The sequence below is a fragment of the Macaca fascicularis genome, chromosome 1, assembly GCF_037993035.2.
Source record: "Macaca fascicularis isolate 582-1 chromosome 1, T2T-MFA8v1.1".
Lineage (NCBI taxonomy): Eukaryota > Metazoa > Chordata > Mammalia > Primates > Cercopithecidae > Macaca > Macaca fascicularis.
Window position 1 is genome coordinate 151,983,981 of NC_088375.1, and position 27,044 is coordinate 152,011,024.

Consider the following 27,044-nt stretch of genomic DNA (forward strand, 5'->3'; position numbering starts at 1 on the left):
AACAAAAAATAACAGTATGCTGGCAGGACCTGTACCATAAGGTCTCCATTTAGAAATCTGAAAGAATGACTTATGACATGGTTCAGTGTGCTCCCCTTATGCTACTTATCTCACTTGTCTGGCCTCAGTATAGGAAAAATAAAGGTATCTCCTTTACACTGTATGAACGTAGGCAAACTCAAGGAGAGACTCCCTGTGAATTTTCACATGATGCATTCTCTTACTTATAAAATCACATTTTTATTGTGACCTACAAGGAGGGACACTGGAACCTATCCTATGTTCTGATAAGGTGACAGACAGCTTACCCTCATTTGGTGTATTCTAAATTTTTGAAAAAGAAGTTAGGTATACCTTCCCTAAGACAATTTAGCTTTTTTTATTTTTGTTTTCGTGGAATGGAAAGTCACTTCAGGATGGGTGTGGTGGTTCATGCCTGTAATCCCAGCACTTTGAGAGGACGAGGCAGGTGGATTATTTGACTTCAGAAGTTTGACACCAGCCTGGGCAACATAGTGAGACCTTATCTCTACAAAAAATGCAAAAATTAGCTGAGTTTGGTGGCATGTGCCTGTAATCCCAGCTCCTCGGGAGGCTGAGGTAAGAGGATCACTTGAGCCCAGCAGGTCGAGGCTGCAGTGAGCCATGATCTCACCACTGCACTGCAGCCTGGGTGACAGGATGAAATCTTGTCTCAAAAAAAGAAAGAAAGGAAGAAAGTCACTTCAAGTGTTTTCTGTTTTACAATTGGAGGTATTTACTCATGGGGTCCTCAATGCATACCTGTATTTTGTGCTAGGTATAAGGGATATACATATTTTTTAAAACAACCCAATACTTTTGTGGAACTCATGATCTATTTAGGAAGACATTAACAAATAAGTACAAGCCAATGTTGTAAAAACTGTACAACAGACCCACATAAAGTACTAATCAAGCATAGTAGAACTTGTATCACCTATCTAGAATATCAGAAAGGACCACATAGGAGAGACAGCATTAGATCCCAGCATTGAAGGATGAATGTGTCTTTGTCAGGATTTAAGGGAAGGAGAAATTGGAGAAATTCGTGGTTTAAAAACAATGTTTCAGGTCAAAGATGCACAAAAAAGTTCAATAGCACGCATAATTTTCTACCGACCTGGCTCTTTGGTCTACCAACACCTCCCTGACAGGTCTTTGCAATAGACTATTCTCCCAGCTTTTGTCCTCATCTTCTACAGTTTATTCCAGTCATAGTTGACAAATAGAATTTTTTTTTTTTTTTTTTTTTTTTTTTTTGAGACGGAGCCTCGCTCTGTTGCCCAGGCTGGAGTACAATGGTGTGATCTCAGCTCACTGAAGCCTCCACTCAGCCTCTCAAGTAGCTGGGACTACAGGCACCCGCCACCACACTTGGCTAATGATGAATAGATATTTATAAAATCGAAATAAGATCATTTCACTAAGTACTCAAACTCTTCCAATGATTCCCATAATAAAATCAAAGAATAGATATTCCATAATAAAAACATATAAAAATAATGATATCCCAGATAAAAATCAAAGTCCTGAAAATGTCCTCTCAGGCTTTACAGAATCCCCAGTCCCTTACTTGACTAACATTCTGACCACATAGCTTTGGACTGCTCTGCTCTAGACATACTGATTACTTTGCTAGTACTCAAACACTCCAAATAGCCTTCTACCTCAGGACCTATGCATTTGCACTGGCTGTGCTGAGAACACTCTTTCTACAGATAGTCACTTGTTTCATTTGTTCTCTTCTGCCATATCTCTGCTAAGTTGTCATCTAATCTAAAAAAGCCATCCCTGACCATGTCATATAACACCCTATGACCCACACTGGAATTTTCCATCCTTTTCTTCCTGCATTAATCTTTGCCACAGCAGTTATCGCCAGGGATTATTCTGTATATTTACTTGTCCTTTGTGCCTTATCCACTTCCCCTCACTATAATGTAAGCTCCATGAGGGCATGGATATTTTTTGTTATGTTTCTATACTATATTTCCAAGTATTTCCACAGGATTGAAAGTTAGAATGCAGAATCAGAGGAGACAAAGTTGGATTGGTACCATTTCATGAAGAAATTGGTATGATCTTTTAGGAAGAATGGACTTTTACTTTTCAACAAAGAGAAACTATTGAATAACATTGAATCCTTTGGAAGCCAAGAGTGAAATCTTTGGACTTTGTGTGCCAGGAAGGTCAAACACCTTTCTTTTCATGTTAAGCTGTACCCTAATATTGTTTCCAGGTATGCAAGCCCCAAAATGGAGCTATTTTGCAACTAACTAGAGTTACAAAGACTTTTATTTTCTATAATGATAACCAACATAGACTTACTGAACCCACCAGCTTCTTTTAATGGCTACCAAGAAACCACTGAAGCATGTGAAATTGGAATCATTGCTATTTACATATTTGAATCAAGAATGAGAAATTAAAAGAGTCACAAGTTAACATAATTTTATAATGAAGGAAGCCTGCTTCTGTCAGTGCTGAATAACATGAAAAAGGAATTTACATATTACAAGGATAACAGACTAGCTATACAGTAAACTTCTGATGACAACAGAGATTTTCAAACAAAGAATAATGAACACATAATTTTAGTTACAGTGTTGACTTTGTTGTGCATGTTACATAAAAATATGAAAATAAAGTCTACGAACAAGGACTCTGTGGGCTTTTTTGCAGCAACAAAAGAACATGTCAAGTAGACTTTGAATAGATGGCAGTTGTAACCCAGCAGGCAACCAAAATTCAAGGTGAGATTCTAGGAAGAGATGAAACATTTGTCTTATGTATAAGCTAATAGCCATTAATTACAATAATTTTGAAAATGTTAAGTTGGTTTCAGAAAATGCCAAAATTGCAAGAAATACTCCTAAAGTATATAGATAAACTTCCTCAGCTATTTGGTTCATTATTTTGAAGGTCAACATTGAGTGGGCATGTAATCCTATCTCAGTAATTGCTGATTCATTTAGCAAATATTCAGTTAGACAGGTACATCTCTTAGATTCTAAAGGAAATGGTAAATGAGAGCTGTATTCATGAAGAGTTACATGAAAACTTGAGTAACTAATTATTCTTCACACTTTTAGCCAACCAAAAGCTGCAATAAACACGATCCACACATTTTCTCCCACCCTTGTCAAAACAGCAATACAATTCTATTATTTTCTGCTTAGTGATTTGAGTGATATAAAAGGAAAAGAAATTAACAAAATTCCAAATGAATTTCATGTAAAGAACATTATATTAAGGAAAAGTATCACAAATTTTTCTTTAGACAAATACAAACAAAAGAAGATTTAAAAAATATATAGAGACTTTTCTTATTTATTTGTAATAGTTTGAATATGGTAAGGAAGTTAGAAAGAATCTCATGTTATCCTTTCGACAGCTCTAAAGATTATGTAATAATATCTTTATTTTACAGATGAGAAAACAGTAATTCAGAGAGCTTAAGTGACTTATTCAAGGTTACAAAGCCAAGTAAGAAGCAAAATTGAGCTTTAAACCCAGGCCTAGCTGACTCTAACATCTTTGAGCTCCCTAATATTATAGGCAGTGTTATACAGTATGCTCTTCTCTGAAGAATAGAATAATATTTTTATCAAATTCTTAATGGCATATGTCATATTGAAAGATATAATAGTCCTGGTTTTCCCTGGGATCACAGGGTAAATACAGTACAGGTAGAAATCCACTGGACTGCCTTAATGTAATTGGCCTCAGAAGGCCCCCCCAGCATCATGAAGTAGATAGAGTGAGCTTTGAAGTTTCCTTCCTAAAAGCAGGCTGAGTAGCTGTCCTACATACTCAGTTATGGCCAGCATGTGTCCTGATTGGTGAGTGTACTTTCTAAGGGTTTAGATGTCTGTCCTGATTGATTAGTGCCTTCACCAGGCTCACTGAGAAATACTTTGAAAACACAATAAATAGTCACAAATCTTAAACAATATAAACACCATTCTGTATCACAAACATGATTTCCAATTACTTCCATGATGCAGCTTCCTATCACCATTGGGAGACTTTTGTTTCTAACTTCTTGGGTGTCTCATCCAAGGTGGCATAGCTTTCTTGTGGGATCACTTGTTACTTCAACACCCTTTTGAAAGGTGTGGGTTATGGGCAATTCCTATATCCGTCCTAAGTGATAATTATCAGAAGAATCTGCGTACCCCAATGTGATTTCTTTAATTACCAAGATTACATTTCAAATAGAAAAAAGAAAGGAAAACATTCTTTATTACATATGTTTATTTTAAAACATTTTCTAACTTTTAAATAAGACTAAAAGATGTATGCGATAAAAGGGAATAAACGGTATCACATGGTGAGATAATTTTGAGATATTTCTACACTGTAGATCCGTATACTCTCTGCCTGCCGAGGCCACTGTTCCAACAATATCATTCACTCCATTCCAGTTGAAACCATCCCCTTAAAAAGTCTCCTCATTGCATAATGGACATTTTCTTCATTTACTCTCCTCCATTTTCCATTACTGTTTAAATCGTTAAAGTTGTCCTTGCTAAATGTTAAGCAGAGGAAAAGGAAAAATAGCAATATAAAGGTAGAGCCCCTCTTAGACACAACTAGAGTGTTCAGGAAGGCCCTCTATACTAGTAGCTTCTTATGAAAGCCAGAAATACCAATATTATCACGTCCTCCTTTTGTATTTTGATCAGCTGATCTGTTTTTCCTTTCTGACTTGTTCCTCCCTCCCTCCCTTCTTTTCTTCACTTCCTGTTCCTTTCTCATCTTCTAATACAATAGTTTAATTCTCTAAACACCCCACAACTCTCCTATTGTCCTCATTTTACAGATAAGAAAAAAAAAAACACAGAAACCAACAAGTTATGTAACTTGACTAAGATCGTATACTTAATAGGTGGCAGAACTGGGATTCAAATGAGAAACAAGTTGTCTTATTTTTTGTGTGGAGAGATAAACATCTTTTTTTATTAGTTCCTTAGCCTGCACCATTTTTTTTAAAAGATGATAATAGCCTTGAAAAACGTAAGAGCAGATACTGAAAAAGAGAAAGGTCAGAGGCTTCACAGAATAAAAGCTCACCTATTTCCCAGGGTCAAAACACTAAATGCTACTGTGTGAAGAGTTACCTGATAAAAGATCATTAGCGAGTAACTTCCATCTTTGTTAAACAAGGTAGTATTAATACCAGGTTGGTGCAAAAGTAGTGGCAAAAACCGCCATTACTTTTGCACCAACATAATAATATAATTGTAATTCTCTTATTAAGAAAATAAAACCAGGATATACCACTGGAAAAAATAAATGCTGATTTTTGAAATATCTTTTTCTTAGAATTCTTAAAGCATTTATTCCTTTTAGATTATATAGTTTTTTTGTATACAATCAGAAATTTCAACATCACTATATTCTAAGGACACATCTATTATGACCTTTTAAAATTTCTGGCTGGGCTCAGTGGCTTACACCTATAATCTCAGCACTTTGGAAGACTGAAGTGGGCGGATCACCTGAGGGCAGAAGTTCCAGACCAGCCTGGCCAACATAGCGAAACTCCCCCCAACCCCTACTAAAAATGGAAAAAGTTAGCCAGGTGTGGTGGCGGGTGCCTATAATCCCAGATACTTGGGAGACTGAGGCAGGAGAATTGCTTGAACCCAGGAGGCGGAGGTTGCAGTGAGCTGAGATCACGCCATTGCACTCCAGCCTGGGCAACAGAGCAAGGATCCATCTCAAAAAAAATAAAAATATAAAATACATAAATAAAATTTATTTTGTAAATAGTTGAATAAGTTTATAGATAAATAATATTAGCTCATAGATATCAAGTAACTCCTATGCTGAATGTCTTCCATTTGTTATCACATTCAATATTCAAAATGACCCTATAATGTGGATACAATGATATTACAGTTTTACAGATGAGTAAGCTGAGGCTTATGGAAGAAAATAACTTCCTGAATGTCACTAAGCTAGAGAATAAAGAAATAAAGACCTGATCCCAAAACTTCATTCCTCATCACAGCACTATATTGTCAAAGAGCATGACTAAGTTTTTTATCAATACACAATTATTCTTTTTTTTTTTTTTTTTTAGATGAAGTCTTGCTCTGTTGCCCAGGCTAGAGTGCAGTGGCACAATCTCTACTCACTGCAACCTCCGCTTCCTGGGTTCAAGCAATTCTCCCACCTCAGTCTCCCTAGTAGCTGGGATTACAGGCGCCCACCACCACACCCAGCTGATTTTTGCATTTTTAGCAGAGATGCGGTTTCACCATCTTGGCCAGGATGGCCTCGAACTCCTGACCTGGTAATCCACCCGCCTCGGCCTCCCAAAGTGCTGGGATTACAGGCATGAGCCACCACACCTGGCTTATACAATTATTATTTTACAACTTAATGTTATTTGTTTAAAATATTTATAGTTTCTCTTCATATGGCTTATTAAATCTTCTCTTTATCTTTAGACTAAAATATTTTTTTGCTCTTACATTTCCGTGTAAAAATCTGATAATTTTTGAACCTAATAATTTTCAAAGTGCTGTATCTTTGATAGAAATGTATAAACTTTGTAATTTATTCCAAAATTCAGTTGTTCTATATTTTAAAGAAAAGCTTTTAGCATTTTTTCTTGATAAATCTTTTAAAATATGCATTAGAATTGTTAGAAATGCTGGGAAAAGAGGAAAGAGAAGAGGAGCTGCTGACATTTGGAAAAGGCAAAGATAGAAAAGATGGAATCACTGAAGAAATATTTCACTTAATTCACAGAAGGCCGTCCCCCGTGTCCTGGTATATCGGAAGTATATGATAAAACCCCTCACTTTAGTTTTCAACAAATTGTAAATATAAAAAATGTTATAAATTGCTAAAAAGTACTTCTTAATTTAGCATTTGAAAAGTTTGTATTGATATTAGACTATTAATATGTAACTGTGGTTTTATGGAGATAAAATAAAATCAATGTGGAGTCTCCTCTTCCTATCCATCCACCCCTAAGATAAAACTTGATAATTATACTCAATAAAAGTATTATTCTTACCTTTCTTCTATTTAGAACACTTTCACTGAGTATCAGAATTTGTCATTGCCTTAATTTCTTACTTTGTACTATAAATCAGAAGTTTTAAGAAATACCTTTGAATAAATGTGATTAAAAAGGTAAAACTCATCCTGAATATAGTGAGTTGAGTTGTGTAATCTCTGTTACTTTTCATTTTCCAAATAACCACTTCCCTATTTGGTATGACCTAACTCACTCTGGCAAAGCATCTATCATCACCAATCAAATGACTAGTTAAGAACAATACACTACATGTGAATGACATGAGACTGATGGAATGACTGAGATTAAAATATATACATTATTTGCGATTGGGGAAGGATTGTACTAGTCAAACGCACAGAAAGATTCATGAAGTAGAAAAATATCCAAAGTCACATGAGAAAGTTTTTTCCTATTTAAGTTTCTAAGAATATTATGAATTTCATTTGGCCTTTTATCCCCAAGAACTAAAATTATATGATTTACTAAATGTCCTTTCTTTCTTTTTATTAAATAACACTTGCCTAAGAACAGTCTCAAATACTACAGTCAAGGTCATTTTCTGTAATTAATTGTAGCATAATAATAATAAAGCATAAGTTATTAAGTTATTTCTGTAGGTTAACAGTACGCTTGTCTCATGAGTAATAAGAATATACGAAATGCATTTACTGATGAAAAAGAGCTTATGTTTGCCTACTAAGACTTTCTTGGATTTTCTGGTGAGTGTTTCAAAGTTCACTCTCCATCTCCTGGCCCCTTAAATAAAGTGCTCTGCTGGCCCTGAGCACCCTGGCTTCATTTGGCTTCTCTGAGCAGAGTTGCCTATGTCTATACCTTTTAGCAAGACTTGGGTTGCTTTCTGCTTGTCTTTCTTTTGTGTTTTCTCTTCCTTTTACTTGCAAAGCTTTCAAGCTTGACATTTCCCGCAATAAGGATTCTTCTTCAATTTATCATGGGTTCTTACTACCCTTTATGAGTCACCCATTTCTGCAGAAATTCTGCATTTTCACCCCACAGATCAGTTTCCAAATGTCATTAACTTTTCTTCATGGAGATACCTTTCTTTTTAGTAGGCTACCATAGAGTCTTATTTACAATTCCTGCGTTGTGCTTACTGGAATCTTTAAAATACTTAACATGTCACCATTAGCAATAATACATTAGCAATGCACCATTTCCCTACTTGAGTTTGTCCTTTATAGTGTATTTTTGGGAGTTTTTTGTCGTTGCTGTTATTGTTTTTAATAATATATGTGTGAAAGTATTGTTACTCTCTCAAAACATTACTACTATTTCTACTCCCTCAAAACATTGTTTATATTATACATTGATCAAATAAAAAGATGGGTAACATTTTCTGATCCTTTTTTTGTATGCCAGACACCATCCTAGGTAGTTACATGATATTCTTACAATAACCTTAAATAGTAGTCATTATTATCCTTATATGTCAGAGGAGGTAAACAACTTCCCTGAGGTCACCCAGCTAGTAAGTAGCAGAAACAAAGTTTATACCTAGATTTAACTGATCCAATAGTAATGTGTTTTTTCATCATAAACACATGCCTACAATCTTTGATTAAACATTACTATCATGTCTGTAAATTCTCTGATTTTGGATTTACACCAAGTAAGGAATTTCCTCATCTGTTGAAGCTCTCATTAGTGGGCTTAGGAAAGATAGAAAGCCTGAGGGAAGCAACATACCTGACCTTCTCTCGCTGGTCTAAAAAGTGAGCCAAAATCTCCATCCCTAGGCTTAAAGACATGCTATTGGTAGTTTCATTTGGCTTAAGATCTAATTGAAAAATGTCCTATAGACTCGGAAGAAATTAGACTTGTTCGTTTATCTCACTGAGAAAAATCCTTCAACGTATGTAACAGAAAATATATTCCAGAATTTCTCTATTGGCATAGCTAGCTTGGTAAACCCACACTAGCCAAATAATACTTAAGACAAAAATGTCATCATATATAACCTCTCAAACAATAGGTTAATGTAACATAAATTCCAACTTGAAAGTATCATTCCACAGAGAATTAGTTTTATATTTGCTTGTCTTTTGATATATTGTTCCAATAACAAGACATGATGTTATTATTTCAGTTCCAGAAACCTATGGAGAAACCTCATGGAGTTAATTAGTTCTGCTTCCAGAGAGGATAAACATATCACAAATGTTAGTTTTCTTCTTATCAATGTAGTTATGGGATGGCTTCAGTTTTTATAAGACTGTTCTATTAAAGAATCTAATTGTGTTTGCTTTAGGAATGTTTTTTGTGTGCTTTATTTTTATCTCACTGTCTAACATTTAAGCTCCTTGAGAGCAGTTTATCCGGTATCTTCTAAATCCATTCAAAATAATAAACATTTGCTAAGAACTTACAACATTACTAGGTAGTTGTATTATTTCGTTGCTTTTGTTTAAAACAACATTATTCAAGTAGCAGATCTTTAATGTAAGGAAATGTGAAAGTTACCCAATTAATTAAATAAAACAAGTGCTCTAACTTGACTTACACCAACAATTAAGTATGGTCATGCTTTTATAGAGAACTTAAAAAGAACCTAAAAGTTTGGGTCTTAGAGGCAGCCTCAACTTCAGAAATTCATAAAACATTGTAATCAACCATATGCTTAGTGCAAGCAATATAAAGTTGTTAAAATAAGAGCAGAACAATTATAACTACAATTTTCCACTTTTCTAAACAATGGCAAACAAATGATAATACTATTTAGCCTGTGCTAATTATTATTAATCATAATATTTCAAGACTATTTTTCAAAAACGTTCATTTTCAAGACCAGAATTCTGTCATTTGAATTCTTTTTTTCTTTTCACAGAAAAAAAAAAAATCATTTCGCATCATTTATCTATTAGATTGATATGGAACATTTATTTTTAATACCTAAAGACACTTAGATATGCTCAAACAAAATTGAGTGAAAAAGGCAAGTAGGAGCATATTTCATAGTACACACTTGTAAAATGTGAAATTTCCTTGGATCACTTTCCTGGAAAAAATCCACAATTGAAATTGTACTCCAGGAATGTTCTGGGTGAACTGAACCGCTTGATATGAATGATAGTCTAAAGTCATTTTGTTGATGAAACAAACCTTCGTTTTGAGGGAATAAATAGTTATGTTGCAGGATATTCTGTGCTATCCAAGAAAATGGTCAGGAAACCTTTCTATGAATATGTAATTAAATTTATCTAGTCAATAATAGTTCTTTGAAAAACCTAAAGCTGAAAATTAAGAGGAGCCATGCACCCGGGCATCTGATTGACACCAGATTTATTTGATATAATAATACCAGTTGAGTTCCATTGAGAAGTTGATAATGGCCTTTATTTACATTTAATTAGCACCTCTCTGGATTAATTCCTCATTTTTAAAACCTAATACAACCTTAATACTGGAAGATGTGAATCGAATATGATAACAACATGTACCTGGTTGTTTTAATTAATCTGTCTAAACTTAGCATGCCACTTCAAATTCATAAAGATCAAGCTTTAAGCTACCCTTAGACTTTTCATCATGTTAATTGGCTGCTGTGTTAGAAAATTATCTTTATATTTTTGTGACTCTGTGGCAGATAGTATAGTTCCCCTTGGTTATGATGAACATGGAGAGTAAACATATAACCTTTATTTCAGATATTTATTTAGGCTAGAGGAAAATAAATAAAAGCATTAAGATTGGGTAATTCTAAGTGGTGGGAGCATAGATAGTTAAAAACAACTGTCTGCATCTTCCAGAATTTTTTATAATGAAAATGGATTACTTTTATTTAAAATGACATATTACATCTATAAATCATATATATATATGGTGTGTTTCTTTATATAAATAGCAAATATACCATATATGCATATATAGTTTAAATCCATATCTTGAAAGTCCAAGAAAAGCAATCATGGTACATCTTTTTTTACTCGCATTCTACTCAATTGCAATATTAATGAAATTGAAGGTGAGAAACAAGTCAAAAAATATTAGACAATGTAAACTTTAATGGCTTGAATAAAGAACAATGTAAATGATGAATGAATGAGTAATGTCTTACAATTCTTCCTCTTAGGAAAGTAGCTGAAAAAAAAGTCATTTTAAAAAATTTGCTATAAAGTCTTTATTTTTTACTTAAGTTTTTTTTTTTTAATTTACTGTTCTCACTGGATTTTATTAAAGACTACATACTTACCATCAGATTTTAAGATTAGAATTCGTTGCCACTGTTTAAGTAAGTGATTACAGATTATATCAGAAGCACATTCCACTAATTTGTAATTATCCATTAACTGTATTCAGATTAAGAAGAAAGAGGAACAATCTAGCTTGGGGACAAAGTAATAAAAATATAAAAGGATTCAACAACACATAGAAAGTCACAATCAAAAGTATGTTATACAATTCTTTACAAATCAGAAATTCTAGAAAATAGAATTTACGATGTCATATCCTGTCAATTCTGTGGATTGGAAATGATGCCAAACCCAATGAGAATTAACGCCAAAAGGGCCTAGCATGTAACATAAATAGCTTCCTGTGATACTCTTTCTGCTTTAAGACCTTAGACTAATGTTGTCATATTGCACAAGTAATTGTTGCCCTGTGATATCTGATGACGGGATTTGTACTATTTCAGCATTATTGCTAGAAAAAAAGAGGTTTCTGTTTACATTTCAAAGTTCACTTTTAAGTGAACCTTTACTCTGTATGTTGATATTGGTTTTTAGGTTTTTAACATCTTATTTATTGATTGATTACATCAATTGTATTACATTACATTATTATTATATTAACATCTTATTATTTATTGATTGCCGTAGGGATCTCTTATAGCATCCCTTTTCTTCATCTTTAACTATTTTCCTTCGGTACTGTCAGTAAAATAAACTCTTACATTTTGGCACTACAGTTAGGGAGCCGGAGAAAGATTATTTTCTTGAGAAAGAGAGAGGTAATCAATGTTTAAATAAATGTAAGAACAACTAAGACAAAATTAATAAATCTTCATAAAATGTTGACTAATCAACATTCCTTTTACTTCAACATTTGATAAGAAAATGTTTTCTACTTTGTCAAGTATAAATAAAAGTTGAATGTACCCACATTACATTAATGTTCTGAGTCCATTGGGATTAAACGGGAGAGAGCAACATTGCAACTAGGCTGGAAATCAGGAGACTTAGATTCTAGTTCTGGTTCTATCTCTGCTTAGTTCTGTGACATTAAAGAAAGAAGAGTTTCTTGAGCCATCTCTTTATTCACCTGTAAAGACTTCATTGGTCTGTATGATTTTGACTTCCCCTTGAATTGTTAGTTGTATCCTTATGCATACTTTTGTGGGGCTTTGAATTGAGTAATTCTACTTAAAGGCAAACTTGAACCCAACTGTTTATTAATTTGAAAGAGTACATAAAATGATCTGTTGATTATTTTTCATCACTTTATTTTGTTAATTGTCATTAGCTGGTGTTGATAACTTCTCTTCAGTTGGGTTCAATATTATGATTTGTGTGTTTGCAACCTACACCATGCATCATTGCATAAATAACAAAGGAGAACCCATAAAGACACCTTAGAAATGAGTATTATTATTTGATAAGTTGTCATACTTGAAAAGAAAGAGACAACATAAAGCACTATGAGTTGTTTGAACTGCATGTTTATTATACCTCTGTTCATGCCAAAAAGTTCTAACAAGCAATCTGTGGGTTGTTTATTATTGCAAACATCATATTGGTCAGCTAAAATCTCCTTCGGGCAACTACTAATACTGGAATTTTGAAATTTCTCTAAGGAGCCTAGGAACTGTGCACAACATCTAGTGATGTCGGTCCATCACATTCAAAAGCATCTAAGTTTCCTATCTGGGGTGCTAGGGTGGAGTGAACAGTACAACATCATGGTTAAGAACAAGAACTTGGTTGTGAGATTTAGTAATAATGTGAATTCGACCAATGGCTTTAACCTTTCTCGGTCTCTGTTATATCATGTACGAAGCAGGGAAAACAATACACTCAGTTCATGGAGTTGCTGTAGTTATTGAGATTAAGTGAAAATATATATGTAAAGTGCTCATCATCATAGTGACTCTTACAAGCTTCCATGTAAAAGAGAATCGCCAAGAAAAACGTTTCAGTGTTTGAGAATCAAACAGAGTTTCCCCAGGTGTTATGTTTGTTTGCTTGCTTACTTGCTATTAAAGCTTTATGAGATGTAATTCAAATGCCTTAAAATTTACCTGTTGAAGTGTACAAGTCAATAGTTTTAATATATTCACAAAATTTTGCAAACATAACCACTACATAATTGTAAAATATTTTCATTGCCCACACGAAAACCACATGCCCTAATCTACCTTTTATTGTTTGCATGTATGTCCATTTTACCATTACATGTAAAGGAAGTTACACAATATGTTTTCATTTGTGACTGTCTCCTTTCTCAGCATAATGTTTTCAAGCTTCATCCATATTGTGGCATATATCAGTATTTCATGCCTTCTAATTGCTGAATATTCTGTTGTATGAATATATCACAATTTGTTTAGCCATTCAACAGTTAATTCGTATTTGGGATGTTTCTGATTTTTTGTAATTAATGAATAGTGCTGCCAAGAATATTCAGGTACAAAATTTTCATTGACATATTTTCATTTCTCTTGGGTATAAAAAAAGAGTAGAATTGTTGAGTGTCATACAGTTAATCTATGTTGACTGTTCTGAGGAACTGCTAGAATGTTTTCCAAAGTAGCTGTACAATTTTACAGGCTCACAAGCAATCTATTAAGGTTCCCATTTCTCTACATCCTAGCCAACACTGGTTACATCTTGTCATTTTTAGTCATCCTACTGGGTGCAAAGTTGTATCTCATCATGATTTTGATGGACATTTTCTTTACGACTAATGATATTGAGAATCTTTTAATATGTTTGTTGGTCATTTGCACATCTTCTTTGGGTGCATGTCTACTTAAAGATTTTTCCCATTTTTTTAATTGCCTTATTGTGTTTTTACTGTGGAATACTAAGAATTATTTATGCTGGATATTAACTCCTCATCAAATACATGATTTAAGGCTATTTTCTCCTATTTATGGATTTTCTTGTCACTTTCTTGATTGTGTCTTAGGAAGCATAAAGTTGTTTAATTTGATGAAGTCTAATGTATCTATTTTTCTTTTACAGTTTGTGGTTTTGATATTGTACCTAGAAACCATTACTTAATACAATGTTACAAGAATTTTCTCTTAAATTTTATTCTAGGAATTTATAGTTGTAGCTGTCACATTAAGGTCTAAGATTCATTCTGAGTTAATTTTTATGTATGATATGAGGAAGGCATCCATCTTCATCTTTTGGCATGTGGATATCCAGTTGTCTGGGTACCATTTCTTAAAAAACGATTCTTTCTCCATTGAATTGTTGGCAGCATTATCAAAAATCAATTGATCATACATGTAAGTGTTTATTTCTCTACTCTCAATTCTATTTTATAGTCTGTTTGTTCATCTTTGTGTTACTGCCACATGGTTTTGATTATTGTAGCTTTAAAGTGTTGAAATCAAGAAATGTGAGTCCTGGCACTTGTTTTACTTTTTCAAGATTGTTCTGCCATTCTGTGTCTCTTGCATTTTTAATATCAATTGTATGATCAGATTATCAAGTTTTGAAAAAGCCAACTGGGAATTTGTTAAGAAATTCATTGGATCTGTAGATCAATTTGGAGAATCTTGTCATCTTCATAATTTAAGTCTTCTGATTCACGAGCATGGGATATCTTTCTATTTATTTATGTCTTCAATTCCCTTCAAAACAGTTTTGCTGTTTTCATAATATAAGTTTTATAATCTTTTATAAAATGTATTTCTACATTTAAAAATTATTTTTGATACCGTTTTTTAATTTTTTTTTTAATTTTCAAAGTTTTTTTGGGGAAAGTGGTATTTGATTACATGAGTAAGTTCTTTAGTGGTGATTTGTGAGCTTTAGGTGCACCCATCACCTGAGCAGTGTACACTGAACCCAACTTGGAGTCTTTTATCCCTCATCCCCTTCCCACACTTTCCTCCTGAGTCCTCAAAGTCCATTGTGTCATTCTTATGTCTTTGCATCCTCATAGCTTAGCTCCCACTTTGGAATGAGAACATACAACGTTTGGTTTTCCATTACTGAGTTACTGCACTTAGAATAATATTCTCCAATTCCATCCAGATTGCTGTGAATGCCATTAATTTTCAAATTTTATTTTCAGATTGTCCATTGCTAGAATATAGAAAGATAATTAATTTTTTAGATTGATCTGGTATTATCCTGCAACCTTATTGTGCTTGTTTATTAATTGCAATAGATATTTAGTGATTTCTTTAGACATTTTTATATACAATGTCATGTTGTCTGTGAAAAGAGATCATATTACTTCTCTTTTTGCAATCTGAATACAACTTTTTTTTTTTTTTTAAATCTAATTGGCCTGACTAGTACTTTCAATACAATGTGGAATAGAAGTGGCAAGAACAGAGATTCTGGTCTTATTCTTGATCTTAGGGAAAAACATACCATTAAAGATGTTAACTGCAGGGATTTTTATAGGTGTTTGTTATCAAACTTTTCCTTTTTTTTTTACAAGCTTTTGGAATTTGTTCAGATACATTCATTGCACATATTGGGATAACCATGTGGTTTTCATTCTGTATTTTATTAATATGGCATAAGACAATGATTGAATTTCATATTTTAAAACAACCTAGAATTCCTGTGATAAATCACACGTGCTTATTGTATATTACTGTTTGCCTCTTACTGGATCCAGTTTGGTAATATTTTATTGAAGATTTTTGGTCTATATTCATTTGCAATATTGGTTTGTATTTTTTTCCTGTAATTTCTTTCTCTGGTTTTTGTATCAGAGTAATACTGACCTCATAGAATACACTGGAAATGCATCTCCTATTCTATTTTTGAAAGTGTTTATCAATAATTGATGTTAATTTTTAAAATATTTGTGAAGGAACTGGACATTGGCTTTTTACAAAGAGTTTTAAAATTATCTATTTATATTTTATATGGGTCTAATTCATATTTTCTGTTTTTTTATTTGGGTCATATAAGTCTTTATAGGAATTTATCCATTTCATCTAAGTAATCATTTTTTAAAATTCTTTAATAATATTTCTTTCTAATCTTTTTCATTCCGTAATGTTGACAGTGAGGTCTAATCTCTCATTCTGGATTGTAGTAATTTGAGTCCTCTCTCTTTTTCTCTTGCTCATTTGCCTGAAAGTCTTGTCACTTTGGTTGATTTTAAAAATAGAAAATAAGTTTCAGTTTCATTGATTTTTTTTTCCATATGTATTTCTATTCTCTAGTTCATTAATTACTGACTTGACATTTATTAGTTCCTTCATCCTGCTTAATTTACATTTCATTGGTTCTTTTTTTTTCCAGTTTCTTACCGTTGATTTGGGCCCTTTTTGTATTAAAGGTGTTTATGACTATAAATTGTATTTATAAGCACTAGTTTTGCTTCATCCCAAAAGATGAAGCTTTTGTTTTTTTGTTTTAAGTTTAGATGGGGCCTTGGTCTGTTACCCAGGCTAGTCTCAAACTCCTGGTACTTGGAAATAATAATGGCAGGTACTTGGGAGGCTAAGGTGAAAGGATCACTTGAGCCCAGGAGTTGAGCATGCCATAGAGCCTGGCTGTTTTCTTTTAATTTCTGTTTATAAATTTTCATTTATCTCTAAGAATTTTATAATGTCCCTTGTAATTTCTTCTTTGCCCTATTGGATACTTAGAAATGTGTGGCTTAATTTTACATATCTGTGGATTTCCCAAGTTTCCTCCTGTTAGTTTTTATTTTAAAGTTCATTCTCTCAAGGTCAGAGAACATACTTCGCATGATTTCAATCCCTTTAAATTTACTGAGTTTTGTTTTGAGGCCTAACCTATGGTCTGTCTTAAAAAATGTACCATGTGTGCTTGAGATAAATGTGTATTCTGTTGTTATTGGGTAGAGTGTTCTAGAGATGTATGTTAAGGCTAATTGGTTTACAGTGCTGTTCAAGTCATATATCTTTGTTTATCTTCTGCCTACTTATTTTCTCCATTATTAAAAGTGAGATTTTGAAACCTCCAACTATTATAGTTAAATCATCCATTTCTCCCTTCAATTCTGTCAGTTATTGTTTCATATGTTTTAGGGCTCTGTCCATTGAAGTCTATTTTTTCTCCTACAGTGTAGAGTCTAGAGTGTCGCTTCTCAGAGGGTGCAACTTTGGGCATGCATGTTCATCTTGACTCCCTCCTCCCATCCCAGGGATAACAGCGGTTTTACCTGACCTCTCTGACAGTGTCTTTCGCTGATCTCCCTTATCTCATTGTGAGTTTCTGATTGGTATCTCTCTATTGGTATCACACCTAGACGTTAACCTTTACCAACCGCTAGCTGATTGCTCTCTTGTTTTCAACAATATCATGGATCATAAATTGTCACAAAATATGATCAAATAATGCATGAACCCTTTGCAGGGATAGTTTCTAAGGCCAGTCTTTGAGACCGGCTTATACCCTAGAAAGGTGCTTCTTAGCTAAAATCTCCATTATTTTCACAGAGCCTTCAGGCTTGAACTTCCTTCACACTTTATTCCAAGTAAAATAGACACCTGACTGCGCCTCCTGTTGTTCTTGGTTGTATCTGCCCAGAGACTTCCATCACACAGGGCTGGAGGCGGGAAGAGAGTGGGGCCATTGCTCAGATGCCACAGACGCCCATTATTCTCACCAAGATTTCATACATTTTCTTGAATAAATCCTTTTTCCATTTGCTTAAGATAATTTGCTGAGACTTTGCTTTTTGTTTATTTGTTTGCAATTTTGACTTACTTGTTACGGTTGTTTTTCTGGGGAGACTTTGCACAGCTCCTCATGCCACCATTCTGGAGTGCTTCTCCTCCCTAGAATGTTTTACATTGGTTCATTCTCCTGTTTGTATCATTTAATGCAATTATATGGGAAGGGATTATAATTTTATAGTATAATTTTTGTCTCCACAAACATTTTTCTGGCCACATCAGGCTGTGAAATTGCTCCAGTCAGCAGCTCAATGACCTCAAAGCCCAGAGAAGCCCTGGAGCTGTGAATATAGATGAGGGGGGTCTTGGGAACCTGCTTGCTCAGGACTTCCTCAGCAGATGGCTCTCACTTTATGTCCTGATTTATATTTTGTGGGAGGAGTAAGGATAAAAATAGTATTTTACTGAGGTTTTCGTTTGGTTCATGACTTAAATAAGCTGCACAGAATCTTAGGGAAGGCATGGAAAGGCCTCAAATATTTGCTGTCCATCAGTCATCTGCAGCAACATGATGAGTGTAGACTTAAAGTCCCACAACCCAAAAAGCTATTTTATGAGACGGGACCTGATGGCTTCTATGCTGGTCAATTATTTTGGTGCTATTAGCTAATATCTTATTTTGATGTGCTCTTCTCTCTATTTTAGTGGTGAGAAACCCACAGAGTCTATCTCCCAGACTCCCTTAAAAACTAGTTTCTTTTTCAGTTCTACCAATGAAAGGCACTGTTAGGAGATTGGAGAAAAGAGAGAGAAAAGAGTGACTTTCCTCATCTTCTCAGTTTCCTGTGTCATCTTCAGCAGCAGGGGAGCGGGATTAGCATTAATGACAGGAGACACAATGCCAGAGGCCTGGGAGGGCAGGTCCTAGTGCTAACAACAGGAACTTGTAACAGCAGTGACCTCAAGAGCTAGGAAAGTTCTGCTTCTCTTTTGCTCCTTCAACTCTGGCGTCCACAGTTACTAAGCATCCGGTAAACCTACTTTCCCCTCTTGTTTCTCTAACTCCTCCAACATTCCTGTAAAGAACTCTGAATTAAATTTTCTCTATCTGAAATGCTAAGGGTAGTTTCTCCTTTCTGACAATATCCTAAATTATACACAGTATTTATTTAAAACCTTTCCCTTAGACTAGAGGGATGAAGAAGGAAAAATGGAGTCAAATACTTGCAAAAGTGTCAGAGTAGTATGGTTCATTGATAACTAACATAGAAAGAGCATCTACTGGGTATCCATGTAGCCCATTGCAAACTGTAATATTTTAAGTAAAAAAAATGTAAACAATTAGATAAGAAATTTGGGGAAAAACTATATTTATGAAGCTTTAGAAGAAAACGTAAGGAAAGTTCCATTGCAACCTGCAAATAGGCAAAGATTTTGTAGCAGTACATGGAAAGCAATAATCATAAGGAAAAATTAAATTATGCTTTTATCAACATTTAAAACTTCTCATCAAACTGCATTAAGAAAATGTATAAGCAAGCTACAGGCTGGGAAAAATATTTGCCAAATAGGACTTGCATCTAGAATATATGAAGAACTCCTGAAACTCCACAATGAAAAGACAGCTTCGTTAAAGAAAAAAGGACAAAAAACTAGACACTTTGAAAGGAAGATATTCAACTGGTCAGTAAAACACAAAAAAACTGTAACATCATTAGTCACCAAGGGAATGCAAATTAAAGTGACAATGAAATTCCACCAAACACCTAATAGAATGGCTAAAATTTAAAGACTGACAACAGGAAGTGTTGACAATGTGTAACAACCGGAACACTCAGACAGTGATAATGGGGATCTAAATATTTTTGGTGCTTTCTTACAAATGTCCATAGACATGTATCCTATGGCCCAATAATTCAATGTCTAAGTATTTATCCAAGAGAAATGAAACATATGTTCTCTAAAAGTCTTATACAAGAGTGTTTCCAGCAGCCTTATTCTTAAGAGCCCCAAATTGGAAACAATCCATATCTCAGCACCAGGAAAATGAGAAAATAATTGCAGTATAAATACAATAAAATGCTATTCAGCAATAACAATTAAGAAACTATTGCTATACATCAGCAACTATATGAATTAATTTTACAAACATTATGCTACATGAAACAAGTCATTTATAGAATACTTACTGTGGGATTGCATTTATTTAACTTCTATAATAAGCAAACTATAGTAAAAAAAAAATCAGTAAAGCATTTGCCTTTGTGATTTGGGGAGGATTTATGGAGAAGGATCATGGAAGAAAAAACTTTTGGGTGTGGCAGCTGTATCTTAATAGGAGTGTAGCTTACATGGGTGGATAAATTTGTCAAGGCTTAAAATTCACTTCAGATGTGCACATTTTACTTCACATAAACTTTTCTACTAAAGGAATTTTAAACACTGATGAGTATAAAAGGGTCAAATATTCCAATAATGTACTGTTTCACCATCATCCAGTTCTTTATGCAGAGTTAAACTTAAGTTTTATTTGTCTGATAATTGGCCATAAGCTGGAAATAAATGCAAAATGCAGTCTCCTTGAGAGTCTTGTAATTCTATGAAGGAATCATTATTAGTATAATCTAGATCCAGTCTTCAGCAGGAAGGGGCAGAGTATGTAAATCCAAAGCAATGTATAGACAGGGCCATGGAGAGGGGCCAAGTCTATAAACATGGAAGCTTGGAAAACCATTATTCGAGGAAGAGATGCAAAAAGATATTGGTCTGAAAAATATTTAAAATAAATTAAAGAGAAATAATAGAAGCTGATGAAATACAATTAAGATGAGAGAAGACAGAACAGGAAAGCAGACAAAGAAAGAGAGTTAAATTGAAATATAACAGGCCTTTTATTTGCTTAAATTTCAGGGTTGCTTTTTGTTGTTGTCTTTCTAGATTTGCTCTCACCACTGTACCAAGTTTTATTGCAATCTGTTAACATCTTTGGAAATGCTTCGACAAGATTCCAAATCTACTGATAGGAAATCTTTTTCCTGCCAAGATATAGTGGTGAGTTTAAAGTGTTTGTATACGTTTTTTCACTTTATTTACTTAAAAGAAGTAATAGAAGTAAAGAAAAGGAAAGTCGCATGGAAAAATTCCTGACTTACTGAGTAGATTCTTGCCAGACGACTCAGGCTTTCTGATACATAGAAAAAAATCACATTTGGATACCCTTTTATAAAATCTTGACTAAACTGACAAAGCAATAAAAGCAGGCCAGCTTACAATTTCTAGTATATCATAAGAGTTAAGAAAATGAGCTTTGCAATAACATGATTGAGTTCAAATTTCAGCGCTGCCCCGTAGCAGCTGTATAACTTCAGGCAAATAACTTACCCTCTTTGAACGTCAGCGTCCTCATCTGTAAAATTCCAATAATGCTTACCTCAGAGGGTTAATAAGATTAAGTGAGAAAATACATGAAATTACTCAATACCTGACATCAATATTAAGCATCATTCTTACTAAAAGATATGACTAACAAGGTGGCTTTACTCAGTTTTGGTACCTGTTTTTATTAACACCAAAGCTTATTTGAATCACAGTTTAGCAATCACCAAATGTATTAGTTGAAAAAAAAAAAAAAAGGACAACATTAGGAGAAACCATTTACAGACTTTCTTGATTGCATGCATTATAGTCCTAACTCTGGTACAGAATGTTTAAGCTTCAAAGTATTTCATCAATAGATCAATAAACCCCTAACATTAGGAAGACTGGTTTCATTTTATTCCCCATTTAAGCTCTGTTTTTCTTTTCTCTCCCATCCCTAGTAATGGACTTTTCTGATTCTCACCTATTGTTGTTTCTAAGGATCTTAGGCTTAGACTGAAGGCTCTTAACTTTATCTGTCTGATTACTATTCAATCACTTAACAAATACTTATTAATTTCTCATGTTATATAAGATTCCATGCTAAGCACTGATCATATTAGGACTGGCTGAATAAGACAGACAAAATCCCTGTTCTTGAAAAAAAAAAGCAAGTTAAGAAACTTTAAATGACCAATTAGATCCTCAATTATTTAACTAGGTTACTATTACTGACAAGAAGGAGGATGGCAAAATATTCCAGGATTACAAAATATTATATTGGCAGAGATTAGAGATTGAACAGATAAGGATTGCCTTTAAAAGGTCATTAAATAAACATCTAAAGAAGTGTAGACATTTGTAAGTGCTACATAAACAAAGAGGCTTAAATATAAGACATGTAATACTTAAAGTTGCCACACAGAAATCTTGTGTGATTGGGACTCAGAGAGAAAGGGAATGGCTCACAGTGAGTATTAAGGCAGGATGGAGCTAGATGATGGAAGTCCTTTTGGGCCATGTTGGATATTCTTTATTTCTTTTTAAAAGTTTGATTTTCCTAGTAGGGAAAGGTTTACTGCCAATTCTGTAGTGCACTGCCTTTGTTGACCCTAGTCAATTTGTGCACACCATTAGCCTTTGAGCTCCCTGTTGATTGTATTCAATCTGCTCTAAAGGCTGGTCTTTTTCCTTGGCTGCCTGTGCCCTAGGCTATAACTCATGTTGCCTAGGGCTCTATAATCTCTCATCATTGGCTTCCAGGAATAGGTTAGTGACACAATTTGATATAACCCTTGACCCCAAGTCAGCACTCTTTGCCCATCTATTCTCTCAACCCAGAGCAGGCTCTCACCAACAATCAACACTTTCTGGTTTAGCTGAATGTTGGAGCCTATGATGAAGATTCCACCCTTTGGCTAGCCTTAGCAAGCTCCATAGCAGCTACACCAGTTACTTTTTGTTAGACTTTTAGAAGTGTCCAGCATTTAATATATTTTACTTCTTTTCCTTCCAATATACCTGCAAGGTGAGTATTCTTTCTTAACTTCTATTTACCAGTGAGAAATGTGAGCATTAAGGAGATTTGCTCACTTGCCCAGAGTTATACGTACAATATACAAAAATCTAAACTCAATTCTCTAGTTCAAGAGAAAAAATAACAACAACAAAAGCAGTGCTAATTATTTTGCCCCTTGTTTTAGAGGAATAAAAGCCATAACATAGAGCTATGAACACCAAGTAAAATAGGTGTTACCCCAAAAAGCACTATTCCTTGAAACATGAGACCCATTTCTCACTCTTCTTTTTTTTTAATTTAACTATTTAGCTATTTTCTTTTGTATCTGTTTATAGATTAATGCCCTACCTCCACTCATGTCAAAATTCTTGCTGTGCTTTCAAAATTCTTTAGCTCTCAACTCACTCTTCCTCAGAGCTATAATTGCTCCTCCAAACACAAAATTTTTCGAAAATAAACTGCCAGAACTTCAAGTCAAAGTTTTAATTCTAAACTGGACAGGTCTTGCCTTTGGCTGACACATTTCCCTGGTAGTTTTTCAAATTTATTTCAGCAAGGCTAACAAAATTAAGTGAGGTGGAAGAAAAAACAATTTGTACTTTTTAGGTGGAAACACACATTTTACTTTAATTCTCTTTTCCTGATTACTGATGTAGACCCAGCACAACATAAAGGAAATGGACTGTGTGAAGGAGAAAAGCAAAAACAGTACCAGAGAAAGTCAAAACAAAAAAAAGAGGCTGTTATTAGCACAGGAAAACTGTCTACACTAAAGCGATGGACAGACTAAAATCACCATAATCTTCGGCAAATGTTCTTAAACCTGCCTCCGTGTTTTGAATCTAAAAAAATTTCAGGAAATTTTTCTGCAAAAGATTACACTGTACTTAGCTTTAACTTTTACCTTTGTGGGAAAGTGTAGCCCTTGAACTAATTCCAATATATTATACATTGCCAAGTGCAAAAAGTTTAAAATTAAACTGTATAAAAAAAAAAAAACAGGAGGGAGTGTGCCCAAAGTGGTCAAATAGGAACAGTTCCAGCCTCCAGTTCCCAGCGTGAGCAACACAGAAGATGGGTGATTTCTGCATTTTCAACTGAGGTACCGGGTTCATCTCACTGGGTCATGTCAGACAGTTGGCGCTGGACGGCGAGTACAGCCTCACCAGCGAGAGCTGAAGCAGAGCGAAGCATCTCCTCACCTGGGAAGCACAAGGGGGAAGGGAATTCCTTTTCCTAGCCAAAGGAAATTGAGACACACAACACCTGGAAAATTGGGTAACTCCCACCCTAATACTGCGCTTTACCAAGGGTCTTAGCAAACAGCACACCAGGAGATTGTATCCCACACCTGGCCCAGAGGGTCCCACGCCCACGGAGCCTCCCTCATTGCTAGCACAGGAGTCTGAGATTTAACTGCCAGGCGGCAGCCAGGCTGAGGGAGGGGCGCCCACCATTGCTGAGGCTTAAGTAGGTAAACAAAGCCTACTGGAAGCTCGAATTGGGTGGAGCCCACCACAGCTCAAGGAGGCCGGCCTGCCTCTGTAGACTCCTCCTCTGAGGACATGGCATAGCTAAACAAAAAGCAGCAGAAACATCGGCAGAGGTAATTGCCCCTGTCTGACAGCTTTGAAGAGAGTAGTGGATCTCCCAGCACAGAGGTTGAGATCTGAGAATGGACAGACTGCCTGCTCAAGTGGGTCCCTGACCCGTGAGTAGCCTAAATGGGAGACATCCCCCACTAGGTGCAGACCGACACCTCACACCTCACATGGCAGGGTACACCCCTGAGACGAAGCTTCCAGAGCAAGAATCAGACAGCAACACTCGCTGTTCAGCAATATTCTATCTTCTGCAGCCTCTACTGCTGATACCCAGGCAAACAGGGTCTGGAGCGGACCTCAAGCAAACTCCAACAGACCTACAGCTGTGGGTCCTGATTGTTAGAAGGAAAACTAACAAGCACTAAACATGGAAAGGAACAATAGGTACCAGTCATTGCAAAAACATGTCAAAATGTAAAGTCCATCAATGCTAGGAAGAAACTGCATCAACTAGCGAGCAAAATAACCAGCTAATATCATAATGACAGGATCAAGTTCACACATAACAATATTAACCTTAAATGTTAACACTACACGGTCCAATTAAAAGACACACTGGCAAATTGGAAAAAGAGTCAAGACCCATCAGTTTGCTGTATTCAGGAGACCCATCTCTCATGCAGAGACACACATAGGCTCAAAATAAAGGGATGGAGGAAGATCTACCAAGCAAATGGAAAACAGAAAAAAAGCAGGGCCTGCAATCCTAGTCTGTGATAAAACATACTTTAAACCATCAAAGATCAAAAGAGACAAAGGAGGCCATTACATAATGGTAAAGGGATCAATTCATCAGAAAGAGCTAACTATCCTAAATATATATGCACCCAATACAGGAGCACCCAGATTCATAAAGCAAGTGCTTAGAGACATACAAAGAGACTTAGACTCCTATACAATAATAATGGGAGATTTTAACACCCCACTGTCAACATTAGACAGATCAACGAGACAGAAAGTTAACAAGGATATCCAGGAGTTGAACTCAACTCTGAACCAAGCAGACCTAATAGACATGTACAGAACTCTCCACCACAAATCAACAGAATATACATTCTTCTCAGCACCACATCACACTTATTCCAAAATTGACCACATAGTTGGAAGTAAAGCACTCCTCAGCAAATGTAAAAGAACAGAAATTATAACAAACTGTCTCTCAGACCACAGTGCAATCAAACTAGAACTCAGGACTAAGAAACTCAATCAAAACCACTCAACTACATGGAAACTGAACAACCTGCTCCTGAATGACTATTGGGTACATAACGAAATGAAGGCAGAAATAAAGATGTTCCTTGAAACCAATGAGAACAAAAATACAGCATACCGGAATCTCTGGGACACATCTAAAGCAGTGTGTAGAGGGAAATTTATAGCACTAAATGACCACAAAAGAAAGCAGGAAAGATCTAGAATTGACAGCTTAGCATCACAATTAAAAGAACTAGAAAAGCAAAAGCAAACACATTCAAAAGCTAGCAGAAGGCAAGAAATAACTAAGATCAGAGCAGAACGGAAGGAGATAGAGACACAAAAAACCCTCCAAAAAATCAATGAATCCAGGAGCTGGTTTTTTGAAAAGATCAACAAAATTGATAGACCACTAGCAAGATTAATAAAGAAGAAAAGAGAGAAGAATCAAATAGATGCAATAAAAAATGAAAAAGGGGATATCACCACCAACCCCATAGAACTACAAACTACCATCAGAGAATACTATAAACACCTCTACGCAAATAAACTAGAAAACCTAGAAGAAATGGATAATTTCCTGGACACTTACATTCTCCCAAGACTAAACCAGGAAGAAGTTGAATCCCTGAATAGACCGATAGCAGGCTATGAAATTGAGACAATAATTAATAGCCTACCAACCAAAAAAAGTCCAGGACCAGACGGATTCACAGTCGAATTCTACCAGAGGTACAAGGAGGAGTTGGTACCATTCCTTCTGAAACTATTCCAATCAATAGAAAAAGAGGGAATCCTCCCTAATGCATTTTACGAAGACAACATCATCCTGATACCAAAGCCTGACAGAGATACAACAAAAAAAGAGAATTTTAGGCCAATATCCTTGATGAACATTCATGCAAAAATCCTCAATAAAATACTGACAAACCAAATCCAGCAGCACATCAAAAAGCTTATCCACCATGATCAATGGGCTTTATCCCTGGGATGCAAGGCTGGTTCAACATACGCAGATCAATAAATGTAATCCAGCATATAAACAGAACCAAAGACAAAAACCACATGATTATCTCAATAGATGCAGAAAAGGCCTTTGACAAAATTCAACAGCCCTTCATGCTAAAAACTCTCAATAAATTCAGTATTGATGGAATGTATCTCAAAAAAATAAGAGCTATTTATGACAAACCCACAGCCAATATCATACTGAAAGGGCAAAAACTGGAAGCATTTTCTTTGAAAACTGGCACAAGACAGGGATGCCCTCTCTCACCACTCCTATTCAACATAGTGTTGGAAGTTCTGGCTAGGGCAATTAGGCAAGAGAAAGAAATCAAGGGTATTCAGTTAGGAAAAGAAGAAGTCAAATTGTCCCTGTTTGCAAATGACATGATTGTATATTTAGAAAACCCCATTGTCTCAGCCCAAAATCTCCTTAAGCTGATAAGCAACTTCAGCAAAGTCTCAGGGTACAAAATTAATGTGCAAAAATCACAA

The 27,044-nt window shown here is 35.0% G+C and overlaps 1 protein-coding gene across 1 annotated transcript in view; it reads left to right on the plus strand.

Annotated features, from left to right (window-relative positions):
* Positions 1-27,044, plus strand: part of LOC123568046 (pancreatic progenitor cell differentiation and proliferation factor-like) — a 223,453-nt gene that overhangs the window by 186,355 nt on the left and 10,054 nt on the right. Inside the window, exon 3 of the transcript XR_012429149.1 lies at positions 20,808-20,921. The gene's annotated coding sequence lies outside the window, so the exon portion shown is untranslated. The remainder of the gene's footprint in view (positions 1-20,807; positions 20,922-27,044) is intronic.